Source organism: Hibiscus syriacus, unplaced genomic scaffold (genome assembly GCF_006381635.1).
Source record: "Hibiscus syriacus cultivar Baekdansim isolate YM2019G1 unplaced genomic scaffold, ASM638163v2 tig00005377_pilon, whole genome shotgun sequence".
Taxonomy (NCBI): Eukaryota; Viridiplantae; Streptophyta; class Magnoliopsida; order Malvales; family Malvaceae; genus Hibiscus; species Hibiscus syriacus.
Window position 1 is genome coordinate 1,278,800 of NW_024062054.1, and position 21,180 is coordinate 1,299,979.

Genomic DNA, 21,180 nt, shown 5'->3' on the forward strand with positions numbered 1-21,180 from the left:
AGCAATGATTTTTCTGTTGTTCAAACTGCCATTTTCAAGAAGAAATGTTTTGTGTGGAAAAAAATGATCTCAAGTCGGCAAGGGTAAGAAAAAAGGGTAGATGAAAGAAAAGGCTTCGGGTTTAATTCAATAAGGTGAAAATCAAATAAAAGGGAAAATCAACTCAAACATAGTTCACTAAGAGACAAAAGGGTAGACATTTTTGGGTAGTAAAAAAGGTTAATCCTAAGTGCCTCTATCATTCAAACACATTAAATTCATGAATGTATTCTCAACTAGTATTACACCACAAGTTATATATTGCTAAAACTAGTTCAACACACACAATAAAACAGATAGCAAGAACGAGAAATGTATGCTCATTAGACTCAAAACTCACAAGAATAGGCTCAATGTATCAAGTCTAGCATAAATTCAACCAATAAACCATAAAATATAAACATTTCATGAAAATTCACTAGCTATGCCAACTAACCATCATGCATCCAATGTGCAATTCAAAGCAAGATTAAAAGTTCATTTAAAAAATTAAAACAATCAATTGAAAGAAAAGAATAGGACAAAAACAACTTAAATATATCAACATCAAAATTACTCAATTCCAACCATCCAACAAGCAAGGTGAAATTCAACACTATCCATCCCCCTCACTTAAATTGTTTTGTCCTAAAACATAATTTAAAATTAAAGAAAATAGAGGGAAAATGAATACTCCCTAATCTAATGATGACCGAGGCCGTGGTCGTATTGAGATGAGCCCGGGCGAAGGTAGAAAAGGATCTCTGTGAGATTAGTCTCGATGTATGTGAGGCGACTTTGTACGCCTCTCATCTCCTCTCACATATCCGGTTGTGTAGTTGATACCGGTGCCAGTGGTGGTTCATTCCTCCTCATGTATACTCGTTCGTGGTGAGGCGTAATGGTGCTAAGAGATACACTGTGTGGGGCAGCGGGAGTTTCGACGAGAAGTCCCATCAAGTCCAAGCATCTGGAATCTAAGGCATCCATAGGAAAAGCATAAGTGAAATCCACAGTATCAAAAGCTAATGGAAATAAATGAGAAGCTAGACGCGTAATATAAGGGCCAAGAATTAAGGGACGATTGGATTGCACAACCTTATCAAAGGCGCGCGTAAACCAATATCCCAAATTTACCTTTGTACCAATTTGCATAAGCCACAAAAAATAGTTCAACCTTACTCAAATAGGACATAGTATCATTACATCTGGAGTAGTTATATGCTAGGAACCAGTGGATGTAACGGAGAGCTGGGTCATGGATGTTCCACGTCTTTGTTGTGCGAGAATCGAACAGAACTCCCTTCAAGCCGATGAGTGTCGCGTAAGCGATATTAGTATTTAAATCCTATGTAACCTCACATAAAGACGTTAGATAACCATGGTCCATGACATCCATTACAAACCCTTAGAAAGTTAAAATCATTCAATGTCATTCTAAAGTTTTGTCCCATTAATTGAAAAGTAACGATACACCGATATAGAAAATCAAAAGTGTTATAAAACTCAAATGCCAGCTCATAATATGTATCACATCTAATATGGGAATAAGGAGTCCAACTAATTGCATCAAAATAGTGCATCACAATGTCACTTAAGAGTAAAGTTTCAAGCGTAGTAGATGAAATATACTTACAAACTTGAAACTTATAGTGATGAATATTGTCAAAATGCCAAGCCTCGACACCATCAAAGTCGAGGTATCCTTGTAACGGATTTTTGGTCGGGATTAAAAAAGTACGGCCACGCCAGTTTCGATCATTAAAAGAATTGAAAGCATCGTCACCTTGTTCGTCGAGTTCATCCAAATTTGAGGCAAAATTTGAAGCATGGGGCTGCCCGAGAAATGGTCAAGACGATGAAGAGTGTTCGGGAGCCTGTGATGATGTGGGGCTCCGTTGACCGGAATGGAATGAGAATCTTCTCAAAAAGTCTTTTGAATATCCAAAAATAGTTTTCCATATCATTAGAGGTTCAATATCAATAAGATCAGTGTTTACCTTGGGTTGCTCTGGGTGGCTGAGTAAACGAAAAATTATCTAGCGGTGTCCAACATTGATTGGGAGTAAGAAACCAAAGGTGTCGTGTGGAACATTTGACTCGCTGATGATGAAGCATGGATCAGCTGTGGTTTTTATGGTCCAACAGATCTTTGCGACGACACAAGAAAATTGGCTGAAGAGTACTCGACAGTGGCAAAGGAGGATGGTTCGTGCAGTGGATCAATTTCGATATGAGAGTGTGTGTACAGTATTGTGGCGCACGATGCCTATCACGTCGAGTAGCGGGAGATGGTATGGGTACAAGCAGTTGCTGTGGTTGCTACGACTGTGAGTCTAAGACACTCAACACTTCGATGATAGACGATGATGTGAAGCGCCGATGACCTCCACCGAGAGTGAACGATGGTTGGGTTGGATTGTTAGTTTGGTTTCTAGTTCAGACCATTGTAACACCTAGACTTGTACGACACATAATCGACTGGTTATGATGCTACATGGAACCACCGAAGTAGCTGACCAACTTATTTCTCAATTCTTGAACTTTAAAATGACTATTTTAATAATAAAATCAACCAAAAAATATAACATAATAAAACTTTATATCTCAGAGTTCTAAAAAAATATATACATTTCAAAATATACAAACCAACACTTGACTGACTTTAGAACTCAGTTTTATATTAGAGTTTATAAATATACATGCCCTTCAAAATGCTGAGATGTACTTTGATATACTCTAATATGGACCTTAGTCTCTCTAGGTCTCCTTGAGTACTCCACTTAATATGTGTAAGGAAACAAATTCCAAATGCTGAGCTAAATAGTGCCACACTAACAACTAAATCATATTAAATGTATATCACTGAAAGGCTCAAGCTATCGAGTCTACTACTTTACTCTAACTCTTTAATCTATGGTAGGAAACATGGTACGACTGAGGGTTCTACATCTAGAAGCTCCACACAGTTCTCTAGTCTATCGAGGATGGTTTCCAGGAATCTCTGCATGGGGTCAACCCCCTCAATTAGCCCACTCTTTGAGTGCTAGACCTTGCACCCAAGCTAGTTAGCTTAAAGTGCCGTGCGCACTCCTTAAGGATATATGTACTGAATCTATACTTTTAACCCTGATAGCGTTTCTAAAGGAACTCGGGTTTTCTGATCGTTTCCCGAGCATTCAAACAAGGTTAGTCTTATTTCACCCTACTTTATATGGTTTTTACGTTTGAATTAATCATTAATATGATTCTTACTTCTAATCTTATTTGGTAGTAATTATAAGATTTTGGGAAACCTCACTTGCTTCTATAATACCTCTTGAATTAAATCCCAACTCTTATCCTTAGTATTGATATCGACCTTACAATTTCGATACCCTCTCCTCAGTATCAATACCCAACCCAAGGTATCGATATCCCAGCTGAAATGCCTTGAAAAAAGAGGAAGTATCGATATTGGGACCTTGGGTATCAATACTCCCTAGAAAACTGATACCAAAATAGCTTGCTGGAATCTCGGTCTCGATATCAAACCCTTTGGTCTCAATATCAAACCCTCAATATTAATACTCCTGTAAAGGTATCAATACTATTCTTCATAAACTATCGATTTTGAAGCCTGAAACATAAACAATATCGATACTGCTTCTTACAATATCAATACTCACCCTTTGACATGCCCTATATAGGCATAAAATTGCCACCCAAACTCCCTAATTTTCCTATTTTAAGGTTTCCCAAATTTTTAAGTCTTATTTGATCACTAGGGGTCATAAGAAGGTTTTAATACAAGATAACAACATAGCTTATGAAATCTATCATGAAAACTTACTAAACATGCTTCAATCTTAAATTTCTAGTTAAAACACATTTCTAATTATCTACAATTGGTATAAGGAAGTTGTGAGTGTGTTACCTGATTTCTTTTGCTGCTAAAGCCTCTTCAACTCAACTAGGGGACACTTTCTCTTTACCTCTTACTTTTGAGCTTTCTCCCACTTCTTTAGCTAATCAATGGTAAGAAAAGGGTTTATTAACTTTTTAAGGCTTAAATCAAGGTTAAGGATACTTCAAACAACTCAAATTTACTAAAATAAACTTGAATCCTTTGAACTCCTTAACTTTCTTAAAAACCCATTTTTTAAGCCCTTACCCAAAACTTAAGATTTGGGCTTGAAATGAAGCTTGGAGGGTGAGAATTAGAATTCTTACCTTTGTTGCTACAAACTAGGCTTGAGAATCTTAAATCTGTCACCTTTCTACTTACTATTGGGGAGGAAAATGACGAGAGAAAATAAGAGGAATGGATGAGTGTTTGGGAAGCTTTGGTTTACATGAAATCTTTTTATTTTAAGGGGTTTCTATCATTTTTAACAAGCTATGGGTAAACTACACTTTTGGTCCTTCACCTTTTTAAACCCAACTTAAAATTACCACTTAGCTTGAACTCTTAGGCCAAACTTAAGCTCAATACCCTTATAAACTGGTCTAAACTAGTTTAAGAAATCTAATGGGCTTAACTTATGGGTCTCGGGTTGACCCGAGCTACTGACCTTGAATTCAGGGTATTACAACCATTTTTAAAAGTAACAGATTATTGTAAAATGAATATTGAAAAGTGTGTAAGAAACTAACTGTTGGGTGGCAAAAATTGAAAATGAACAACAATGAAGGGGGATGACCGGCGGCGGTGATGAAAGCTTAAGTTGGGATCGACACTCGGTTTGCTTCTTGCTGTGGGCGGTCAAGGAAAATTGAATGGAGCAATGCAGCTGTCGTGGGTTGATCAATAATGAGATCGAATAGAGGAAGGTGGCGGTCACGTTGAGTTGGTCGACCGGCGCACGATTTTGGAAGAATAAGAGTTTTTATTTGCTTGGGTATGCCTCACGTGAAAGAAACAAGGAAAGTGTGGAGTAAAGAAATGTGTTTAAATTTTAGTCAAATGATAAGATAATGGGAAGTTTAAAAATTGAAAAGTAAAAAGTTTTTAAAAGAGATTGGGAGTCTTTGGGCGGCTGAAAGAAACAAGATGGGAATGTAGGAATTTGGAGTAATTTGTGTGGGGTAGGGGGCAAAAACAATTGGAACTATTTAGGGTTTAACTAACATGTGCATGGGGCCCAAGGAGTGATGCTATCATGCACCCACTTTAATGAAACGGTGAGTTTCACCAATTTGGGTGAATTTTCACCACCTTGCTCGATTGCGCATGCTGCCTTATGCGTGAATTGGGCTACTCCAAATTGCAAAATTTTGTTGGTGTCGAACATATTCGTCATGCCTTGAGGTTCGATTTTCGTTGATTCCTCGCTTTAGGTTCAAACAAATTTTGACTTTCACTCGTTTTAAACAAGTCAGATTAACGAGGTACCTACAAAATCAAAAACCAAAAATGAATAAATTGAATAAAATTAAGAATGAAAAATTGAATTAAAACGAATCAAATTAAAATATGAGTTGCCTCTCAAAAAGTGTTATCTTTAACGTCGTTAGCTCGACGACCTGGTTCAGACTGCAGGTTCCGTGAAAAACGCTTCCAATTCATTCGCTTCTTCCAACTAAGAAATTCCTTATTAGAAATTCAAAATTTCTCATAAAGATTTCTTCAGATCTTTCCCAGTTTTAAAATCTTTTCCAAAATAATGGCCACCAATACATCTTTTTTTTTTACCAAAAATCGAGTTCTTCAAATGTTTCCATGATTGTTTTGAATTTATTTTTGGTGCATGCAAAAGGGAAGGTAAAAACTTAGTTTTTAAAGGAGTTAGGTGCAAATCTGAATCAACCAATAAAATGTTTTTAAATTCCCTTGATTCGTTATTTTCACCTCTGATTCCTTGCATAAATCATTAGAAAAATTAGTTTCCACAAATTCATCAATTGTAGGGTCAATTATATCGACAAAAATTTAAAATGACAGCATTAGCAGGATGCTGCATCACTTTATAAACGTCAAACTCTACGATATCACCATCGAACTCCATTGTTATTATATCGCTTCTCAAATCGATCTTTGCATGTGCGGTGCTTAGTAAGGGTCGGCCTAAAAGTACATCGGAACAAGTATTCGTCCTATCGTTTTCCATGTTGATGACATGAAAATCGATAGGAAAAATGAGAACATCGACCTTCACTAAAATATTTTCGAGCACTCCCTCCGGTAGATAACAGAGCGATCATCCAACTGTATAGTCACTCTTATTTCCTTACAAGGCTTGTTAGTAATCATTTTATAAACAGAAAATGACATAACGTTAATTGAAGATCCTAGATCGTAAATTGCATGTTTAATTGAAACATTACCTATTTTACAAGGTAAGGAGAACATACCGATCTTTCATCTTCTGTGGAAGTTTTCGGGTCGAAACCGCATTAACATTTTCTCCCAGATTTACCTTTTCGTGACTGACCAACCTCTTCTTTTTGGTACAAAGTTCTTTAAAAACAAGGCATACCTCGGGACTTGTCGAATTACTTCAAGGAGAGGTATGTTAACTTGTACTTTCTGGAACACTTTAATAATTTCTTTTTCTTCGACTATTTTGTCATTCCTTATCAATCTTGAGGGGAATGGTGGCGCGATTTCATGGGAAGGGGAAGAAGGAGGATGAGCGATTTCTTGGGATGAAGAAGGAGGAGTAAAAAATGAAGATGTACCTTGAATGTCGGAATGTGGCATTTCCTTATTTTTTGGATTGTGCATCATTCTCCTCTGGATCTTTAGGTGCAATAACAGTTGCACTTAGGAGGTTAATAGCACTAGAATTCTCCTTCGGATTTAACTCTGTTTGAGAAGGTAGTCTACCCTGTGACTCTAATCTCCCTATGGTTTGAGCCAGTTGACTCACTTGCTTATCTAACTCTTACAAATGTGCTTCAGTTCGACTTTCGAATTTCTCCTGGGAAGTAACCAGTTTCTCCTGGGAATTAACCAGTTTCTCCTGGAAAATCACCAACTTTTCCATCATCGCCTCCAATAATGTCTTTTTTGTTTGTTGTTGTGAAGGTGGCCTTGGTTGAAATGTTGACTTTGGGCTCTATGCATAACTGAAATTAGGATGGTCTCACCATCCCGGATTGTAGAGTCTCTGGGGAAGTCCTGGAAAGCATCGTATGTGTTAATTTTTGCGTTACCTCTTTCTTGCAATATTGGGCAATTATCCATCGTATGATCCGACATCGTGCATATCCCACAAACTCTTGTTACTCTAGATTTCCCAGTAACAAGTGAATTAACCACTTCAGTTAATTTGTCTAATTTATTTTCAATGGAAAATGTACTTATCTCGTGAACCCATCGGCTGGGTTCACTTAAAAACTATTGAGAGTTGGCTGCTATTGTCAAAATAAATTCCCTCGCTGCATTTGGTGTCATATTTATGAGAGTTACTCCGCTAGCAGCATCGATCATCTTCATTTCCATGGAAAGAAGGGATTCGTAAAAGTATTGAAGAAACATTTGCTTGGTTAATCCGTGTTGCGGACAACTTGCTCAAAGCTTTTTAAAGTGCTCCCAGTAGTCATAATGATTTTATTTGTGCTTTTGTCGGATTGAGAAGATGCTCTTTCGTAGCTCGCTTGCTTTGGCCATTGGCAAGTACCTATTAAGAAAAAAATCATGTCAACCCATGAATTAACTGAATTTAGAGGTAAGTAAAATAGTCATTTCTTACTCGAATCGACTAAGGAAAAAGGGAAAGCTTTGAGTTTTATTTGATATTCGGTAACTTCCTGTGGTTTCGAGCAAACCATTTAGAATTCCATCAAGTGTTTGTGCTGATTTTTATTGGGAAGACCGTGTAAGGTTAGAAGTAGGAGAATCAATCCTCTCTTCAATTGAAACAGAGTTTCGTCTTGAGGAAAGGTTATACACAACGACATGTGAGTGGTAGGGGCTGCAGGTAGTTCACAAATCGTTTGTTATTCTTCCATCGGGATCTGATCTTCGTAATTTGTCTTGGTATATGCGTCAACTTCAGAAGTTGTCTCTAGATATGGATTAGTTTTTAAACTCTGCTCTTGTTCTTCTTGTCTTTTTCTTTTCTCTTGAAGCGCTTGTGCGTGGGTTCTTTGGCCCACGATTCATTCTTTGGGTTAAAATCTAGTAATTCTCCCAGGTTATTCTTCGTCATAAATTTAAAAACAAAAGAAATAGATCAATAACTTTTCGTTAGTCCTCGACAATGACGCCAATTTGACACACGTCATTTTTGGGTGAAAATATTTCCTTTTTCTCAAATAAAAAAAATTAATGTAGTAAAAGAGAAGTAAGGGTCGATCCAAACTCCCTGATTTATTGTTGATTTAATCTCCAAGCCAGGAAGTGGATGGAGTAATTTTTTAGTGATGATTGGGGGGTTTGTAGATGAAGAGAGTAAAATAAAATAAAAATAAGTAAATAGGAATATTAAAAAGTAAATAAGATTAAGAAGAAAATTTAAAAGAAGTAAATTCAATATGGTAAAATCATCCTTGGGCTGTCGCTTTGACTTAGCTTCCTTGGATCATCGAAAGTTGTTTTTACTTTGGGATTCACGTCGGTTACTTTTCTACAAGGATCAATCCTTGTGGCTATGCTTTGTATACCGAATACCCAAGTACAACATTTGATTTTGTCTTTGGAAATTATTATAATCAACATTAATTGTTGTAGACCAAGAAACAATTAAGTTCGTAAAGACCGACTCAGATTATGTTATTTCAATAATAACATATTCTGATCTCAATTCCCTTTTAGCAAGAAATTTTGCTAAGTGTGTTCCTAGGAAGTTGAATGAGCTTTCAATAAGTCGATCCTTCCTCCCACACATTTAATCGCAACAACATCCTGACCAACGTCAATCTTTGGTTTAGAAATCAATTTGATTTTTTAAAATAAGCGCAAGAAATTGAAAGAGATTTTCAAAGTTGTTCAAGTACTTTTTAAATTCTCACGTTGGAATTGAGTCATTGCTTTAGCCCTTAGGTTAAAAGAAAATTAGCTAAGCATTACATAAGTTATACATAGCATTTTTCAAAATAAAACTTTAAAAGAAAACAAAAAAGCTAAAAGAGAATTTTTGTAACATCCCAAAATTCAGGGTCAGTGACTAAATTGTAAATTTTGAAAACTATGTGTTTGATTTCGAAATAAGTTAAAAGTTCATGGATTTAATAGTAAAGCTGGAAAGTAACAAGGGTATTATGGTCTTTTCTAAGAGAAGATTTTTATTTTCTCTTTTTAAGGAATATAAAAACGTGGGAAATGAGGAAATATATCCAAAGTCTTCTTCTTCAGCTTCTTCTTCTCCCCGTAAGCCTCAGTTAAAGGTGAGTTTAATTTAAGCTATTTAATTCTTGGATTTATAAGTTGATTTTGATTCTTTGAGTATTATATAAGCTTAAGGAAAGCTTATATAAGCTTTAAACATCAAGAATAGAGAATTAAAAAGGAAATTATATGAAGGTTGTAGAAATGAACTTTTGTTATAGAAAGGTTTTTGAAGTTCTAAAGATGGATTTGACTTGTCAAAGGGTTAATTAAGAAGTTAGAGGTGATAGAATTGAATTTAGAACACATGGAAAATTTGATGAAATTCTTTGATTCAAGAATTATGGTAAATTACGAGATATGGTGAAGTGGTATAGTATTATAAGAATGTTTAAATATGTATAGATAAGTTTTAAGGTATAAGGAGGGATTAATAAGTAGAATTTGGGGTCAAAACAAGACATTTTCGTGCTTAAAATATAATTCTGGGCAAGGTGTATCGATGCACATTCAATGTGTATCGATGCATTCTTTAAAGAAGAAACATCGAATGCAATTAGTGCATCGATGCATAAGGAGTGCATCGATGCACCCCCTTAAAATGAAAACATCGAAGGTGATTGATGTATCAATGCATGGGTAGTGCATCGATGCACATGTTAAAGGATGCATCGATACACTGTAGAATGTATCGATGCACTTCAATGGGAAATTGAATAAATATTTCTTTCATTCTAAGAAATGATAGATTAAAGTATATCAATTGGATAATGACAAGTATCAGTACATGATTATGTAGATATCGAGCACGAACAAGTTCCAGGACGACTATCAAGTTAAGACTCGATCGGAAGAAAGGAAAGCATAAAAGTGGATTGGAACTTAGTGAGGTCAAGGTGAGTGCATATTAGTAGTATATGATGTTAAATGGAAATAAGACTTGCGACAAGTTATTGTATATATGTATTATATGGTTGATGTGAATATATGCTATGTTATGATGATATAAACCATATTAGATGATAATAAATTATATGAATATAAAAGATAAGATATTTGAGATATATATAGAAATGAAATATAACTACGTGAATATATGATATGAGATAACTTAAGTAATAATATGAGAATATGGTAAAAGTGAGTTTATGAGAAATGATATGAACTAAGTAAGCAAAGGAAAATGTTACATAAATAATAAGAAGGTGAGTGGACAAGTACATAGTAGTATGATCAATTAAGTGATAATATGAACATATAGGATAACATAGATGAGAAAGATTCATATGCTTAAATAAAATTATGATACATTAGTTGTATGATAAAAGCTATGGAGTGATATGAGAAGATTATAGGAGTTATATGGAATTGAATTAAGTAAATAGATTAATTTGTATATAAAATAAATAATAGAAGTAATATATATATATATATATATATATATATATATATATATATATATATGTTTATAAGTATAATATAGGTTATGTAATGTAAGTGCATACTAAGAAATAAAGAATAAGATAGATGATACGATATAAATTATATTATGAATTAGTGATGTAGGAATACGATATAAAAATGCAATAAATCTGATGTGTTATATGATAAATATGAACATATGAGAATAAGAGATAAGATAAGTGACTTGGTGATAGAAGTTATATGACCATGAATTATGTAAATATGAATAATTTAAGTGATATGTAACTATGAGTACTTGAGTTGTGTAAACATGCCTGATATGTATGACATGTTTATAGGAACACATGAGAAGTGTTATATGCTATGAGATATATGAATACGAAATGATATGAGAATTTACATGAACTACATGATTACATGTATATATAAATGAAGCTATGAGTTTATATGAATATGTGATCTGTTTACATGAATATGGAAAGAAAAAAAAGATATAAAAGATAATGCCCATGATATGTGTCATGAGAGCTAGGGGTATAATTGGCATGCCAAGCGTCGAGGGTCTACGCGGTCCTTTGGGATATATATGTATTCTTTGGAACATGTATTAGGTCTTTTGAGACACATATTTGGTCCTTGGCATATGTATATGATTCTTAAGGAATTTTCTACGTAGTCCTTAGAGACATCTTATATGGCACTACGGTGCATTTCTACGCGGCACTTCGGTGCAATTCTACGTGGCACTCCAGTGCATTTATACGAGCTGTAGTGACAGTATTAGTGCACAACCTCTATAGACTCACATATCTATAGTTCTCACATGTGTACATGGGCCATTAAAAATATAATATGCGAAAATTCTATGGGATGTTACATGTTTGTTTGGTGATGTGATATTATATGATGTGTATATGTATTAAAGATAAGAAGAACATGATAATATAAAAAGGGAGAAACGATGATAACATATGAAAAGGTTATGAATGTAATTGATGATATGTGTGTCTAGGTATAACTAGTACATCAAAGAATATATAATTTGGCATGATATGTATATGTATGTATTTATGTTTTGCATGTACTATGAGTTTAATTAAATTACTATAATTCTATGAAGTGTGCATAGTAGTAATTAAAGTTGAGATTTCATATTTAAATGTTAATGCCTCACTAAGTCATAGACTTAGCATGTGAATGTTTCACACGTAGGTATGAGAAGCGAGAATGGAAGTAGCGAGGAGCAAGACAGGTCAGCATCTCCCTTACAAAATTTCAGATCAGAAAATAGATGATTTAAATGTGTTTCGTTATTTTGAATATAGTTGGCATGCACTAATTGATTGAGTTAAATATACGCTGATCAATTTTAGTTATGGTGGTCAATTTATGTAAATAAACCGCTTTTACTTTAATGAAAGTTTTAAATTTTCTTTGAATTTTGTCAAGAGTCAAAGTTTGAAAACTCAATGTGACACCTCGGACTCAGATCCGGGTAGAATACGGGTTGGGGTGTTACAATTTTATAAAAGCTAAGAAATAAAAAAGAAGTGTTGATTCAATAATTCGATCAATCGAAGGGTGAATGAATTAGGCTTACCCTAAGGGGGTATTTATTGCCTTCTAAAAATCCTAAAAACAGACAAAAAAAAGATAATTGTTTAAACTTAAATCCTTAAAAGATAATTCCTAAACTTGAATTTCAAATGCTTGAAAAGCTCCATCCATCCATCCATCTATTAGAATTGTTGATTAGACGTTCCTGACTGGACCTTCTAGAAGCTGCTGATGAGTTGCCACATCAGCATTTCATGCCCAAATTCATGCCCATTATTCTAGCCATCCCAAAACAAATAGTGCATTTTTGGGACCCTTTAAACACATTTTTCAGAAGTCATTTCCTTACACATAAATCATGTAAAATACCCTAATCAACAATAATAATGAACAAACGAGGAGTATTTAAGTATAAAATGTAGCACAAAATACACATTAGTCACCCACATTTACGAGAAAGGCCTCATTTTGTATTTCAAAATTATGAATCCTGAAATTGCTGAAATCATCGGATAATATATCTCATTCTACCAAACTAGATTTACTTCGCGCTTTTCCGAATGTCAAAAAAATGAAATTTTGAATTAATCGCTTTATCTTGTCACACATACCTTTAGGGAGGAAACATGTTTGCATTGCATAAGTGGCAATACTACAAGAACATATTTTCCTAGAACAATACATCCAACTAATGAAATAGTTTTTTCTTTCTAACTAGATACTCGAGCATGAAGTTTATGTACTAAATAATCATCAGTTGTTGGGTGTAACACCCAGATTCCATATTAGGAGTTTTGGGCCAACCCGAGATGGGCCTTGAATAAATCCCTTGGCTCTTAAGAAGCTTTGACCCATGTTTGAGTTGATTTGGGCTTGGATTGAGCCCAATTGGCCTTAAAAGGGTATTTTTGAATTGTGACCAAAAGCATGAAGGACCAATCAGGTAATTATACCCTTTCTAATTTAAAAGGCTGAAATCCCTTAATGAGGGGTGCTCTCATGTATGATTCCCTCTTTTTCCCAACTCTCATTTTTCATTTTCTTCTTCTTTCAAACTTCATCTAATTCCCTTAGAAGCTTGAACAAAGGTGGAAGCTTGTTGGTAATCAATCTTAGTCTATTTCAGAGAAGATAAAAATCAAAATTAGTGTTTTTAGAGCTTCCATGTAGTCCCTCAACTTCTTCATATCACCATGGAAACCAAACATGGGTTTTGTGGGGGTTTGAAGAACTATATGGTTTTAATATGTTTTTAGAGATTTTTATTCCTAGGAAGTGTTCTTAAACCCTTACTAACCTTTAAACCATGTTAGTAACTCTTGTGCTTAATCCTTATCTAGTGAGAGAAGTTGAAGAAAGATCCAAAAACAATGGGAAGGAAAAACTAGTCTTGGGTTGAACCTTGGACATTATTAGTAGCTTAGAAATCAAAGGTTACATATTTCTAACTCAACTCTACAACATGTAGATAATTAGATAAGTTTTGGTATGTTGTATGAGTTACAAAATATCTTCATGGTAGCTTGCATCTTTTGATGTTTTCAACATGTAAAAATCCCTTTTATGACCCTTTTAATCATACATAAGACTTTAATAACACTTGGGAACCTCAGTAGGGCCTTTGAGGGTAGAAAGTTAGCATTTTTCGAGCCCAAAATAGGGCATCTGGGCACGAGTATCGGTATTGGAAGAACAATACTGATATTGTTCATCAGCTAGAGTAAAAATAAGGGAATTTTGTGAAGGTAATTTTGATACTCATTCATGGATTATCGATACTGCAAGTATGGTCTCGATACTCATAGGGTGGTATTGATATCGGGGACACTAAACATATTTTAGAATGCATATTTAGTATTGGTACTCAAGGGAGTATCGATACTCTCAGTAGGGGTATAATACTGAGGTATTTTTCAAAATATTGAACCTAAATTCGGTATCGATACTAAAGGGATAATATCGGTTCTAGAGAATAATTTTGGATAGGTAATCAAATGGTTAAGGGTTTAGAGTAGAGGGACCCGATAACATCAGTATATTAGTAGATAAAACAACAAGTGAGAACAATAATTAATTCATAACAAATAGAAATAATAACATCTAGGATTACATAACACTAGCCTTGTTTGACGCTCAGAAAACAGTCAGGACACCTGAGTCTCTTTAGCAAAATACGAAAAACTCAGTTGGATATCCCAGTCAGTGCTATGGCACTTCAGTAGACAATTGGGCACAAATGCCCCAAGATTCAACGGAGTAAGTTGGTTGGGTGTATGTTTCTGATGCAGTTCCGGATCTCACTCCAGATACCCGAGGGCATCTCAGAAAAACTGATAGTTTTATGAACTTAGCGACTCTCACTTGCATTTTTGTTGTAGTCAATTTTGATAACATGTCTAAGATCATATGTAAGTAGTTGAAACAAAGATTTTGTATAGTATCGGTATGGCAAACATGAGAGCCTCACCCAAACTATGACATGCGAAGGGTGATTGTTCGAAGTAGAGAAGTTTTGACTCAACGAATGTATCATTATTTAACTTTCAAACACCATCCAATGACCATCGGTTAAGACCTACACATCACTTTCCTTTCTAAACGAATAAGATAATACTCATTATCCAAATCAACGAGATGGAAGTGATTTTGAGATTGCCATAACAATTTAATTTTTTTTTCTATAGGGCTCTATCACCAATGGTTGTTCCTAATAGACGCACAATAATTGTCTTCCTCATATTATTGTCGATTAAATCATACACTCGGCTTGAGAACTGTATGATGGGGTAAGGACAATTACGACCAATAACTACATCCCCATCCGTTAATTGCATGTCATCCCGCCGAAACTTGAGAACTCCAATTGGTTCTCTTTTTCGGTCCTGCCAGCATCTCCACATAGGGATTCTTTAGCATATCCTCAGGGTTTGTATTGTTGTAATACCTTTGGCTGCAGGAACATTAACAATTTAACATTTTCCTTGTTTATCTCTATGAACCTTACATGTTCACGTCACTAATATCATCCTTATTTCGAGTTTTCTTATCCATGTGTTGACCTTTCAAAGCCATTGGGGACCATGGTCTCTCAAGGGAAGGAAGGGGAGAGATTTTGACAAACCTCTCCGCCGGTTGTAGTGAAATATTCATTAAAACTCTAGCTTGCACCAAAACCCTAATTTTACATACTACTTCGATATTTTTGTGTGAAAATTATGTTTACATTAAGTTTTATATAGTATTACTTGATTTTACATATATTAAAAAATAAGATAAAAATACTGCCGAATTTAACGAGCACCGAATCAAGTCGAGTAACAAATTTTTTAAGCACAAGTTGATTTTTTGCATTCACACTTTCGATATGTATCAAATATAATATACCATTTTAAAGTCAATAAATCAGATTAAAAACTTAATAAATAACTTGCCATTTTAGAATTAGTTTAATGTTTATATTAATTTTTAGGCTTAATGTAAAAATAAATGTTCAAACAATTGCTAAAGTTAACTATAGGTGTAAAATATTTTTTCGTTAAAAATAGGTGCCTAATATTTCCAACACACTTTTAGTTGTCTAAACTATAATGATCATTAAATTCAATCGTTAAGTAAAACATTTCATGATTATAAAATATTATTTTAAAATAAAAAATTTAAATTTAAAATTTATTAATAAAACCCAATTTTTTCTTAATTTAAAAAAACTCTAAAAACGCTAATTCCAAACCTCTTTACCCATATCGGCCGTCGGCGATGTTGCCCTGGTCACCACTCTTTGCCATCAGACATTTCATTTAACCGGAGTCCAACTCATGCGGGAGGAATCATTGCTTCAACCGTCAAAATTATCGCACGTCGTCGAAATCATTTATTCGTTGCGATCGTTAATTTTCCACTACAATCGTTTATTCGGTTCGGACAGTCGCACGTCATTGGGGTTTCGACCGATTTGCAATGTTGGTGGCGGCCGACGGTGGTAAGGGATTGAAATTAGAGTTTTTTGAGATTTTGGGTTTTTTTATAGTTTCAAAAAATATAGTTTTTTAAATAATAATTTTACGTTTTTTAAATAAAATTTTATAAGCATGACACGTGTCACTTAATGACAAAATTTAACTACTATTACAGTCTATGTACAAAAAAATATAACGCCGGAAACGTTAGACATATATTTTTAACGAAAAATTCTTTAGACGCCTAAACTTAATTTATGGTATACTTTGGACATTTATTTTTGCATTAAGCCTATTTTTTTAATTAGAAGATAACTCATAAATTACAACTAGAGTCTTGATTAAACACAAGTATTAAAATGTAGGTGGTCACGAGCTAAGTCCTTCCATCTGCAACTTTATTTGCCCCCGGGGTGTCAACTGAAAAATGGTCGTCCATCTTCCTTAATTTAGAGATTCTGTGGACTAACAAGCGTTTGTGCCTCCGATGAGTTTAATCGCATCTAGGCAATTTGACTCGACATGTCGTTCAAAATCATTCGCCCCAATCAAATTCATGCCGATATATATGCCCAAAGCTCTGCTTGTAAGGCTGTAAAGCGTTCTATTGAAACCGATTAACCAGTTGTCTCAGTTCCGAAAGATACAATATATGCGTAGTAAAAAAGTTTTGAAAATTTTAAAACATATTGAAAATAATAATAATATCCTCATAATAACAAAGAAAGATGAAGAAGGGATTATGGGATAGTAGATACAAATAATAAATGGATTTATTTCGTTATCCCAATTCATGGACAGGTCTATTTTGCGCAAGAATATGAGACACAACTGTTAATTTATGGAATAATATTTATTCTTAATTTAATCATTAAAATAGTATTTGGATAATATTATTTTAAAATAATATGTTAATGAATTAAATGATTACAAAAACAGTTAACAAAATTAAAATACAGCAATAAGATGTAATTGAAAAATACAACATTATAACCCATTTCTTTTGGATTACTTAACAACAAATAAAATACAATCAAGAAAGGCCAAAAAGTTGAGATAACAATAAATCAGAACCCTGTGTGTGTGTATATATATATATATATATATATGATTTTTTTTATCGGGAGAAACATGAATTTGGAGATTCCTTTTGATTTGTTTGGGATATCTAATTATCCTTTGTGTATCAAAGTAGCGAACTTCCTTGTTTCAGCTCCAACAATAATTATAGTGTAAAGCAAGACAAGGAGACTTGTCACACTGAACCTTGGGATCACTCTGTTATATTATCATCTTGTACTGTTGTTGTTAGAGGAATACCAGAGTGTTTTCTGGCACACCAGTATCTTCTCCTTCTCCCCGCCGTCTTCCGTATCTTCCTTACGGCAGTTCCACCTCACCGCCTTAGCCACGGCATCAATAGCATCAATGAAGTAGCTGGATTCCCGCATTAGTATGTGCCCCTCCGGTCGAAGGATTCTGTCCATTTCCAACAGCGCGTACTTCATTTCGCACCTGTGGCTCTCAGCAGTGAAGAGGCCATCGACGTGTAGAAAATCATATGTCCGAGGATATGTCGAGAATGCTTCACACCTACAAAAGGAGAGGTTAATGCAACATACATGCAGTCATATTGCAGTCTTGGAGCGGCATTTGTATGCAAATGTTTGAGAGTTCATATATGTATTTGAAATTACCAATCATGATATGTGCCTATGAGGCCCCGGTCAAAGATTACGGGCAATGTGTTGGCAGCATAGGAAGAGACAACATTCATAACCCACAAGGGATAATCAATGAGAGCTGCTGCTAGACCTCCAAAAACTGTATTCATGTCCATAACGTTTCTTATCTGATCAGTCCCAAGTGCAGGAAGTAACTTTTTGTAGTGCTCGGCCCGCACTCTCCACTTGCTGTCATCTTGCTTTAAAGCGGTGCCACTCCTTCCGGGAACATCTGACATGCACTCGGGCGCAGCTTTTAGCCTCTCCGGCCACTTTGGTAGGGAATCCAAGGATGTTCTCTTGAGCTTTGGTCTTGGAGCTACAACACATGGGCGTAGCGGAGTGTACCATGCTGAATCTGGTTCGATACTGTCATCACACTTGGCAGGGTAGAGATCAGGACTGGCGAGCTTCTCGTAGCAGCTATTGTCTGAAGATTTCTGCCACACAGCAATGTCATCCTGTTTGGCATAGACTGTAAAGCACATTGAAGACGGTAAGTCCTGCATCTTCTCGTAAACTGCTCTCTGCTCTTTCTCGGTTGTATTCCATCCAAGATAGCGGTGTTCGTAGTTTATAGGAGGGCCAGACAAGACCCAGAAACCACCGGGACGGAGTATGCGATGAACTTCAAGGAGATAAATTCCGCCTGAAAGCAAGAGCATCTATTATTTAAAAACAAAGAGCGACGATAAGACAAGGGAAAGACCGTTGAACCAATGGAGCGAAATATCAGATAATGGCTACTAATTCTCAGCTCGGAAAGGAACTTCATCAAACAAGGCCTTTGAACCACTTTAGCATACGTTCATCCAAAGTACAAGATTATTTTAGTTCTTTATCATTACCAAATTCAGTCCATGGGATAAGGCATCTTGAGCAATGAGCCATGTCAAATGAGCTTGAAGGGAAAGGAAGGCGCTGTGTAGATATGATACCAAGGATTGCAGGTATCCCACGTTCTAATGCGAACTGCACCTGAGCTTCATGATTATCTCTCGGAGCAAGAGAAATCGTCAGAATCCCACGATCTAATAGATCACCTCCCCAACTTGCAACCTGGAAATACATCAATTAAAAGAGTTCAATTATATGACGGAGTAAGCAACAGAGGTAGAATCTTGTCTAAGTTATGTTCCAGTTCGAAAATTCCCCCATCTTTCGGAATTGCAACTCACCCCACAACCGGTATCAATTGCAGTTCGAATTGTGCCATCTCTCATTTCAGGGATCAGATCTTGCATCAAGTTTACATATGCACCCACTCCTTTTGGGAACATAGTACCACCACCTGGAAAAAGGAACTTGTCCCCTTTTTTCTTCAGTCAATTTTGATTAGACTTTTGCTTGTTGATCCAATCATACGGGACGTTCCTGGAAGCAGATCAACATGTTATGACAAAGCAATCGACCCTCAGAACATATATTCCAGCAGGAGCCGAAAAATAGCTATAAAATAAACAATACCTGTACCAACATTCATCCCGGCTCTTTGGCCATCTGATTGGTGGTTTGTATCCATTAGGAGATGGAACCAAACATTCCGTCCTCTCAAACAACGGAGGGAAATGGCGTTCCAGGAAAGTAAGCCGACGGTAACTGTACTTCTTCCACCTCTGTAGCAACGAACATGAGTTATCGGTATACCATTCTAACTAAGCAGCCTATAACACCATTAAAACGAACCATAGTGCGTTACCCTGGGATCGGTGCATGGAGTGTAGTCTTGATAATCAATGCTGCATTCAGGGAAGGAAACGGATTTGATTTGAAGGGGCTTCACTGCAGATTCTTTAGGAGAAGAAACAGCCTTGGAAAGCTCTTGGACTATCTTCCCTTCAAATATGTTATTCTCAGAATTGAAGATTCCACCAAGATAGAAAGATAATCCGCACAACGTGAAAACCAGTAATGTTGCAGGGACAATCTTGAAACCTTTATCAGGTTGGGGCTGATTTCTTTCATCTTTTTGATTCATAATTTTAGATATAATTAGCTACCTGCAGATTCGAAGGCCGCCGATCAACGTATGGCTTGTGTACAAGTGATGAAAAATCAAGAAGCAATACAATACATTTGATTTATCTCATGTACATGGAAACAAGTTATTGAATCCAGTTAAAAGAATTGTTCTGCAAAAACTTAAAAAGGGGCATAGACCCTTTTTCTTGACATTGAAGAAAAGCATGAATGATTTCATTTCCAGTGCAGGCCATTAATAAACCCTTTTTTCTTTTGTTTTCTTTCTCACAAGAACTATCGATGGATGCATTGACCTTATGAACAAAAAGTAATCAATTAACGAAATGAAAAAAGGCAGGTAGTTTCAATGCCAATTGCGTACCCTTCAAAACAAAGCATGAAACTTCTTTTCACCCAAATTATTTGCAGCAACGAGAAATAAGAAAGCACAAGGAAGAAAAGATTTTCTTTTTGAACAGGTACGTGTTTGAATTTACTTAGATAGTTATCTAATGATAGTAATTTCAGAGGATGGTAGTAAAGGCACGAGAGAGAAGAAGCACAAGTTCATGTCTTTCAAATACGGGGAAAATGTAAAATCCCAGTCTTTGTCAATGTGATCACTAAAAATAGGAATTAGATGCAGAAAACAAGCTTCACCAGACAAAAAAATAGGTCTCATCTTGCCAACCATATGGAAGACAGAAAACCCCCAAAAATTAAAATAATTTCCTTTCACTGATAGCTAGTTGTACAGAAATCTCTTTGGATTTATTTGTTGTACCTTTCAGATATCTACAACTATCCTTTCTTGGTAAAGATGGTGACCAAAAATATTCTCTTATAATGGAGAAAAACAAGAGAAAGATGGATAGATGAAGAGGAAGAGAGAGAAAGAAAATGATGCAGGGTTTTTCAATTAATTCAATGAGATATCAGCTGCAAATTTATAAGTAAAACACGTGCATAAGCACAAAAACAGCTCGACTTTAAATATATGTATATACTTACATATATTCTTCAGTGAAAGACAGGACAGAACAGAACACAATGGGTGTTGAGTCACATGCAGGGAAAGGGGGTTGAAGAACCTATCATAGCAAGCCACGTTCAAGACAGAATTTTGTTGCCGTGTTCATGTGTTTCAACAGTTCATATCGTCCATGGTAAGATATTACTGGCAGCGAGCAACGGCTTCAATTTTGGCTGCCTTTGATGATTCCTTCACCATTCTTGAAGACATTAAAAGATTCTTCCATCTTTATTAATTTTCCTCACTTTTTTG

General features: G+C 35.4%; 1 pseudogene; it reads right to left on the bottom strand.

The window, feature by feature from the left end:
- Nucleotides 1–17,324: 17,324 nt before the first annotated feature.
- On the bottom strand, nucleotides 17,325–20,306 carry LOC120199188 (annotated as a pseudogene).
- Between the last annotated feature and the right edge of the window lie 874 nt (nucleotides 20,307–21,180).